Source organism: Homalodisca vitripennis, chromosome 1, assembly GCF_021130785.1.
Source record: "Homalodisca vitripennis isolate AUS2020 chromosome 1, UT_GWSS_2.1, whole genome shotgun sequence".
NCBI lineage: Eukaryota > Metazoa > Arthropoda > Insecta > Hemiptera > Cicadellidae > Homalodisca > Homalodisca vitripennis.
Genome location: NC_060207.1, coordinates 235445012 through 235455604, shown reverse-complemented (window position 1 = coordinate 235455604; position 10593 = coordinate 235445012).

Sequence of the window (10593 nt, the reverse complement as noted above, 5' to 3'; positions counted from 1 at the left end):
AATCAGCACATTGAGATAAAAGTAGATACACATGAAATTGTGAGACACATATAGAGACATTTTTAGAAGTGTGGTGAGACATTTTGCAGTTTGCACCCCCAAATTTACTGTACTGACCTAGTGTCCAAGCTGTGTAACGATTTACTGTACAAATCTCTTGTGTGTAAATACAGCCTAGGCAGTTTTCAATTTGCCGTTACAAACCACCAGTGATAACGTGATTATCTATTGCATATAAGTGATGGAATGAGACAATTTGCAGTTTGCAGTGCAAACAGATGGAGCTGACCGCCGTTCATGAAGTGGTTAGGCGATAAAATTTGCAGTTTGTGCTACCATACTTGTAGGACTAAAGGTCCATTACACAAGTAACCTAAGTGCATAGCTTTATTATATATCCGAATGTTTTAAAGATTAGAAATGTTTATAACAATACTTAACTTTACATCTACTTTATAATTTATTTATTTTTTAAGAAATGTTTCATAAGAGATTTATTATTACTCAATATTATTTCCTGTATGAATAAGTAATACAGTACATGAAAAATAAAGGTAAATAGTGGAAATTTGAATTTTAGTATTGGTTATCATATTATTCACATTTTAAAATAATTGAATCTATAACAAATGACTATGGGTTGGGAAAGCAACCCTTAGCCAAAGTCTGTACATAGCGGATTTCTGAACAGCTTTTATCTATCCACTTAGCTAATTTATACAATGAAGAAACTACAATTCAAATTATTTTATTTCATTCTCTAGATGGTCTGTGGATAGATCGACAGACAATCATACAAAAAAGTAGTAAACACGAAAGTTAGGCATCATAGTAACTCACTATTGTAGACACTAATTTTTTTGCAAAAGTTAAAGTCACACGATACATTCAGATTTAAGTTATATTATTGGGTTTCATATCAGTTTTTAAATAATTTAAATATAACCACTAAGCCACATTTAAATGATTCTGTTTGTGTTAGGGATTGCTAGGATACATGTGTTAATATTTAACATTTTGAACTTTTTATCAGTTTATTGGATTTGTTTGCAAATTGATTTATTATGTTATTTTCTTATTGCCATCACGGTTAACCAAAAGACCGATGTAAAAATATTCACTAACGCTCAGCCAAATTCTATGAAGTGACATGCACCGTCAACAAACTCAGTGTTTCTCATATATAAATGATAGGGGTTCATAGAGTTTTAAGCGTATAGGTCAGTTTATTTTCGAGATATCATGCAGAAAGACAGAGAGACAGACTGAAAGTAATTAAATGTTTCCAGCGCCACGAGTGACAAGCTTCGCTAAAGCTCAGCCAACAATCTGTGTTGTGGAAGAGTCTATAAAGTATAAGGGTCGGAATGTAGACTATCTACGATCTCACAGGCCAGCGCTCTCCAATAATCTATATATTGAGCACTTCACTGAGCACATCTTAAATCACTAGCCCTTCACAAATTGTAGATTTACAGCGAATTGTAATCCAAACAGAATATTAATCTATGTTGCGGAAGATTATAATCAAAGAATGGACTCGGAATATAGACTATCTATTATCTCACAGGCCAGCGCTTCCCAATAATCTATATTGAGCACTTCACTGAGCACATCTTAAATCACTAGCCCTTCACAAATTGTAGATTTACAGCGAATTGTAATCCAAACAGAATATTAATCTATGTTGCGGAAGATTATGAATCGAAGAATGGACTGAATATGGACTATCTATATTTTGAGATGGCGCTGTGTACCATCTCACAGGCCATCTCATTCCATTAATCTATATTGAGTGAGCACTTCACTAAGCACATCTTAAATCACTAGCCCTTCACAAATTGCAGATTTACAGCGAATGATCATCCAAAAAGAAAATTAATTTATGTTGCGGAAGATTATGAATCGAAGAATGGACTGAATGTAGACTATCTACCATATCACAGGCCAGCTCTCTTCAATAATCTTTACTAAGCACACCACCATACCTTTATAAATTGATTTAAACTTGTTTATAATCCGAAAATCCATAGTGTCTCTAACCCTTTATAAGTCACAAGCAATTGTAAACAAACCGTAAAATTTTACGGATATTTTATTGTTTATTACTACGCACTTTGGTTAAATATATGTTTTATTCAACTCACACAACATTCCTAAACATCATTGTGGAAATATTTGTTACGTCATAACTGATGTTACGAATCTGTAAGTTACTATACAACGCTGAATAAAACTACCATTACAGTCTTTAAAATCATTAAAGAAGGACATAAAATCTGACCGATTGTATTACAAATTCCGTTGACAGGTCTTGAACATTAGCCACCATTATTATAGTCGTGCTGCAGTGTATTTCTATTCTTAAAATTTACAAGTAAATACTTCTGAACATACATTAACCGTACATTAGGACTTTATAGGAAACTAAGATTTTTCTCAAAATTAAAACAAATACTTTTTATAGTTAAATATCCAATATTTTCATATCTTACCAAAATAGTATTTCCGTACATATTTCAAATATAAGTCATAATAATAGAAAAAAGAAAGACTTTAAAATGTACATGGACAGCAAACGTGTATCAGAAACTTTCAAATTTGAATCCCGGATACAATCTGTAAGACTACTGTTCTAATCCACTTCTAACCTGTATCCTTCTTCGTGAAAATCGTATTTTTCCTGTAACGTGTTGTTCAAGTGAAAACTTCAAAAACCCGACTGGCACGACAATTCTAATTTAATAAAAATTCATCAAGGTATTCCTTACTCTTTGAACCTCTGATAATTGGAGGCATCCTTGCGTATTCACGTAAAAAGTTTCAAACTAAACAGTTAACTAGTTTGGATTTAATTAAAAGCACTTTGAATGTTATCCATCCACCTTCAGTCTCGAGCAAGTAGTTTTAATTGACTAAAAGAGTTGTTTAAGTCTTATAAATTTAGACTAAGTACTTTTCATCTGTAATTCTTGATGAATAATACACAAACATCTCAATCTCATTTCTGCAACATGGGTACAGAATTTTATATAGGAAATCTAATTCCATTTTGGTCGGTACCATAAAATTATTACAATAAAATTAATTAAGGAAATACAAATCACTATTTTTAATAAAGATTTCTTCATTTATACTACAAAATGTGGTGTTATTTAACTCAAGAGGCATATTATTATTATTCAGTTGATTTAATATGCTTAAAGTTAAATTCTGAAATATTTATAGAAATAAATTGTTACTTTAGTTGTTAATTTTCATAAATTAGCATTTTGGTGATTTTTGTTCATTCATAGTTATTTTAGAAAAAATTGTAACTTTTCTTTTGGATTTTTTATAATAATAAGTATTATATTATTACAAAACCTACTTGGAAGCAAGAAATTTAAAAGTTCTATACTTGGATTCCGATCCTTTAGTTTAATTTATTATTCATAATTAATGTTAATGCAACACTTTTTGACATGCCATACTCTCTTTTCAGAATTTCACTCATTAAAATAGCTATGTATATTTATTGTATGAAAATTGATACTTGTGTTAATTTTTTTTTAAACATACTGCAGTAAATCAGTATGTTACCAATCACTTACGAATTTGATGAACACGCTAGAAAGTGTCGTACTAATTATCTGATAATGACAGCATTAACTAATTTCAAACAGCATTATCATCACTTATGGGATAAGTGATAGCCCCAACTTTGGAATAATTTTTTAATAATTTAATCTATATTATTATCTAAAACTCCAATGGGATCTGTACGTTTATCGTGCTTTACACCGTGCATAAAAGTGCACCGATTATGTAAAAAATTTACATGGACATTCTTAGGGTCCGTGCTTAACATGGAGATCTAATCATATTTCGAAACTTTAAACAGGCTACACCCACTAGCCTTGAAAATTACCTTTGTGGATTTATCAGCAAATAGTAAATGTTTGTAAACATTATAATGTGCCAACACAATCATATTTTGTGTTTAGTTTAAGAATAACTTTGCACTTTTTACCTGCGTAAGTGAATATACTCTTGATAGGGGCAACATCGCAAAATAAACCTCCGTTTAAACATTACATAGAGCTCCATTATGCATTACATCATAAATATTAACCGAAAAGAACTTCGACTTTAGTATTTTTTACTTTAAATTTAATATTCGTAGTTTAATTGATACTTAAATCGTGTATCATGAAATATTAGAGAGAAAATCTACTTTTTTCACGATACTTATCAAACTGGTCACGGACACAGTACAATGCTCTTTAAACTTAAATCTTAAATGATTCAGAGTATAGCTATATTTCTCAGTATTTAACCTAACTACCTAACTCCTAAGTGTTTAGAATGTAGTTTATAGACCACAAGGGATATGATTTCCAGTAAGATAATTATGTGCGAATCCGTGAGTTACAGCTAGATAAAATATTAAGTACGAATCATATTTTTACACCTGAGCACTTTGAACAGTTTAAATAAATTTTTACAACCAACGATGCAGAGATTAAAATTTATACCAAAAGTTTAATCCAGCAGCAACTGGATCGCTAATTTTCAATTGTACAATCTAGTCTAGCTAGTATTTGACATTTTTACTTTAATTCTTAATTTTTTTTATATAATTGCAGGTTATTTATCTTGTTTTCAGTGTTGGAAAGATAACAAGTGATGGAGGGTGAGAACGCTAATTTAACTTTATCAAAACACTTTCACTTCGTGTTCGTAACAGAATAGCTGAAAGACCAATATCCGGTCGGAAGTGACGTCATCTGGGGCTCAGTCGTGTTTAAGTCTGATCACGCAACTGGAAGTGGGGCACCCTGTCTCCCGGCGTTATCGCATTTCTCAGATACTTCATCCTGAGAAATTTGTATAAATCATCTTATCTGCAAAATTTAAAAATACAATTCTACTATTGCTTGTAAATTCCAATAAATTATTAGTAATAAATTATTTATTTAATATTAAGTGATATATTAAGCTAATAATTAATATATCACTTAATATTAAATAAATAATGTATTACTTATAATTTATTGGAATATAAAAGCATAGTTTTTACTACTATTTTTACCTTTTTGCCCTGTATATGTTTAGGCAAAATGTACGAGTGTATTACATTAACTTGCTGTTTCATGTCACAAAGAAACTTGCAAACCAAAACAATGTAATTCCGCTAATGCTTTAAAAAATTGTACGATCACTAAGCACACATTTTTGTAATCTAGAAATAAACCTGTAGCACCTTTAGTTTATGAGCTCATAATAAAATCAAATTGAAACATTTATATTAAATTTTAATTGTTTAACTAGGTACGTATTTAATATTTTTATAGCCATTAATTTCTCAAGTAATGAAAGAAAATAAAATTATAATGGTCTTAGATTATTTAATTAGAAGGATACGCAACTTTTTAGAGCTCTGCAAAACAGAAATCAGTTTCAAAGTTACAGTAAATATACCTTCAGTAAATATACTGAAACTTTTATTGACAATATATGAACAGTATTGATTCATAGTAACAGTGTAATATCATAGTAACAATTTTTATACTTGAATACGGATATTAATACTTTACTACTTACTTTTATCATAACATTTATTTTATCGTCCATTGTTGGGGATGTGGAAAAGGATTGTCGGTAGGTGCGTAATGAAGGCAAGGACTGTACTGAGTAGACCAGACTGTACCAAGATAAGATAGTAGTTTATCTCTTCTGCTTAAGCTAAGATCGGTAAACAATTGTATCTGTCAGTTCAATATGGTCAATTTAACTAAATTTCAATCATAAGAGAATGCCTGCTTCCATTCAGATTTGCGACAGATTTTAAGGTTCAAGTACGCCACACTGCGTGTCATGGCTTCGCTGAGTTTGTACGCAAAATTTATAATCTATTACTCATTTAATTCTCAAGATTTTCTACTGGTAGATAGAAGGACGGACTATACATAAAATAAATTAAAACATAAATTATGTTTACCCAAATCCCACAGTTGTACATGCACCATATGAATACTGTAGAAATTAAGATTTACGTACAATTTAAATCTCCAATTGAAATACGAGTATTTCTCGAGTTATCTTGCCACATGATAAATTCACATTTTTGTGCATACATTTAGTTCTCATAATAGTGTTCAAATAATGAAAGTGCCAGTTACTTAGAGAGGTACTGTAAAGCAAGAGTGCGCTGAAACCAAATCACCTACTTTTAACATTGACTTTCCACTATATCATTTTATCATTTGATTCTAAGAGTAAATATATCGCATGATCAAATCACTTATGATTGCAAATAAAGTTTGCTCGCAAATACATTTAATCTGCTATTTTCTCGGTGTCCATATAAGCAATGTAAACGTATTCCCTAACGCTCAGCCAAATTCTGTATTGTGACAAACACTATCTTCAAAATCAGTTTTGCTCACTTTGAAATTAAATTAATCTTCATTCAAAATTTCAAGTCTGTAGTTCAGTTCCTTTTCAAGATATTATGTGGATATACAGACAGATATACCTGAAATGTTTCACAAGCTCCACAAGTGATACGCTTCGCTACAGCTCAGACAATTAAGAGCCGTTGTAATAATGATCATAATTGTGAAAATGTGTTGATATTGGTAATATATGTGGTATTGGTTTACATAAACCCAAGGTGTACAAATGAATATCTTAAATATTACATACTACTTTGTTTATCATTATTTGACCGTACTTAAAAAATGTTACTAACCATGAGATAAACTTGGTTGCATGCGACTGACAAGTCAATCGGTTTGACACAGAACTCGTACATTGATTGTTGCCCTAGGCTGCCTGTTGTCGTCGGATTTCCTGTGCAGTTCTACACGATAACGGGATGTTTATTTGTTATTTTGGTTTGTTAAGGGTTCTAAGTTGTTTAAAACTTCCTCGAAGAACAAAATCCTGTATGTTTCACAATGTTCATAAATATAACTTATTTTTAAATGTTAAAGCTTTCGTTTATGTTTATATTTGATTTATAATTTGTTCATATTTTTATACATTCTTTTGAAAACTTAAGTTGTAAAAGAATTTGTTTAAACTAAACACAACATCAACGGTGATTATCTTTGTTTTTATCTTATAGTAGTACTTACGGTTAGTCCGTATTGTCAGCATTACGTACCTAAAACAAAAGAAATAAATTCGTTACAGTCTTAAAAACAGATATTATAATTATAGCTATTATGTCAATTATAAGATATAAAAGCTAACAGTTCTAAATATAAAATGACAGATATATTTAAAAATCTTCATTTTTCATATAGAATAATATTTTTTAATTCTTATACTTATATCTACTTTGGCAAGATTATTTTTGAGAAATAAATCCAAAGGTACATTAGGAACTTATAAAAAGTTTTGTTATTAAATTATTTTTGCCCGATAGATGCATTTGAAAAGAACTGAATATATATTCAGATTATTCTTCTTACCTCCGAGTGTAAATAAATTAGATTTGTTACAGTTATTTTCAAATTCATTATATTACTTCCAATATATTTCTTTGAATATTTGGTTATAATACAACTTTTGCAATAGATATTCTACCTACAGTTCTTAAGACCAAACCTTTATTATTTTATATCTATTGTTGTGCACCAATTTAGGCAATAATAGACCTGGATGGGCTGACCAAGTTCAAAGACGCAATGAATTTGTTGTCTCGTCGTAGCCAGAAGTTGAAATTTGGCCTGAGTTAATTCATTATGGAATCTAAGTGTAAGTGAAACTGTTCTAAAAGTTAAATTCACTCTCTAGAGGATGTTTTCCTTCATGGAAAAACTCCTCTGAACCTCTGAACCTATATCTGGTGATAGCTTATGTCTACGTTGAGTGCTTACGTTAATCCATATACACTGACTACTATCATATTTGTAGTTCTAGCAAAGTAAGCACACCATATCTAAAAATACTGACTATTTCTTATAATGTCACTTGTAAAGATCACCTGTTCCATAGATGTCTCCTCAAATTCCTTAACCTCAAAGCATAAAAGCAGCATGTATGAATACTCAATAGGAAGCGCAATTTGTAGGATTGTACTTTTAAACAAAATTGGATATTTGCAGTATAGTTTTTGGGGGAGTGCCGATGGTTGAGTGGTCTAACACGTTGGATTTTGGGTCTGAGTTATTAGTAGCGCAGGTTCAAATCCTGTCATTGACCGAAGCACTTTTTATCACTACCATCAGTAATGTTACTTGTAAAGATCACATGTTCCATAGAGTTTTCCTTAAATTCCTCAACCTCAAAACATAAAACTATAATAAATAGGCCTCTACGAATACAGAGCGCTATTTGTTGAATAGTATATTGAAACAAAGTAGGATGTTTTAGTGTGTTGAACATTAACAAAAAGACACAGTATTCGAGCCCGGTGTAAGAAGTTTAATGTAACTTGCAGCATTGAACATTCAAAAGGTAATGGTATGCTCTCGAGGAAGCTGCCAAATAATCATTTCTACGCAGTGCTCAAAAATCGATTCGCTCTGTTGCATGTCAGTTAAATACATCAAAACCCAGTGTCAAAGAATTTTAAAGAAAATTTTGCAAAAGAATCCTATAAGTTGCATTTCTTTAGCAAACTACCACATATTACAAACTTAAACATAAACACTTCACTGGATGGTTTATCCACTGATTAAAACTTTCTGAAGTGGAAAAAGAGTTTCATCTCTGTGGATAGTAACGAATAATTGAATAAATATAACGTGTGTATATGAGTACTGAAAGCACATGATGAATATGTAATGTGATATTTTTACTCCGTGAAACCATGCATACCAACACGTAGAAGATTTGTTTTATTTTTCACAAAGTTGGTGCCCCTGAGCACTGGAATGTTATTGTAAGAGAATCACTTGAGAACAATTTACCTCGTCCGCGACGGTGGGTTGTGTATCTACAGTTCCTACTCTCCCAAGATAAAAAACCATACAGTTTCTTTCTTGAGTTTTAAAGAATTCCAGGTTTTTTTGACACACTAGTTTAAAGTGTTCGAGAATAAAGAATTGAGATTAGTATTATCGTGACCTTTTCAATCATGAAATGCGTCATCGAGTGTAAGCAGTTACATTATATTACATATTTATGTTTCGCAATAATAGAAATTATGTTGAACGTCACAGAAAAGATGATACCGAATACACCTTAAGATTTGTTTGTTGCTTTACATATTTACAACTTCAATAAAGGGAATACGGTGTATTTTGGATATTTTAATGGGCTTTCTCCAAATCCTTACATTAATCGCTTCGCCTTGCAGATATAAATTACAAAATAACCCCATCATTCTTCAATAGCGGTTGGAACTTTTCATCATAACGATTGCATATCACCCTGTATGGCCCTAAACTAAGCATTATAGAGAAAATTAAAAAGTTTAATGTTGATTGAAATATGGACAGAGTATGACTTAAATAAGAGACTGTAACGCTATTAAAGTAATACCAAACCGTTTAGTAAACTGATTTTCTCCGTAACGTAGGGGTAAGGATATGGCACTCCAACCCCCCCCCCCCCCACCACAACAAGAGGTCACGGATTCGAATCCATGGGAGATTATATAAAATGAAATCTGGTTTGGACAGTGTTGCCCCAAAACATGTGTAGCATGGTACGGATGTTTAAATAACTCCATTGGCATAGATATAATCCTCTTTAACATACAAGTCTAAAAATGTTTAAATTTTAAATGTAACACCATGTGTACATTTGTGACTATTATAATATAACCTAAATTTGGAAAATGTACCTTTTACAGTTTTGTAAAGTAACAAAATAAAAAAATATATTAATACAAATTAAAAATTACCATAAGAATGAACGTATACATTTCTTCCAAATTAAAATGTACGATTTTATTACGTCGATTAAGCTATTTTTAATTAAATAACTAGTATATATTAAAAATTATTAGCATACGGAAATTAATTATAAATAAATAATAAATAAAAAATCATCTTTATCATGCCCATATTAAAATCGAGTGATGGTAAAAACCATTATAAAAGTAAGCAATAAGATGATTGGATTGGTCAAACTTCTAAAATCCACAATGCGAATTTCACTCAATTACAAGATTGATAGATGATACATTTATTTAATAATTACATCTAAATGACATTATTTCTAAATTACAGCTTTAACACTGCCCCTTGATTATTGAGTCCTTAGGAGTAGATACAGAATTGAAGATCAAAACAGTCATCATGAATTGCGATTGATGTATAAATCTCTAGGCAATGATTTTGTAAAGACTGCATAAGGAATTCCTATTTAAGTAAAAGAATTACCATTTGGATCTGAACGCGTCAGTATCATTGTTGCATCAATAACTGTTAAAGTTAATACAAGTTAAATTAGTGCATTTGTGTGTTATGCATAAAGACTCCAGTTGATTAGATTTGCTCTTTATGAGCTTAGCTACAACAAGCTCCTCTCAATTTCACCTTTAACCCTCTACGAGAGAACAAAGGAGTAGAAATCATTACAACAACAATTGCGTTTGCCATTGTTGGAGCTCACGATTCTCGTACATTGTTTTGAGGGAAGATGAACAGG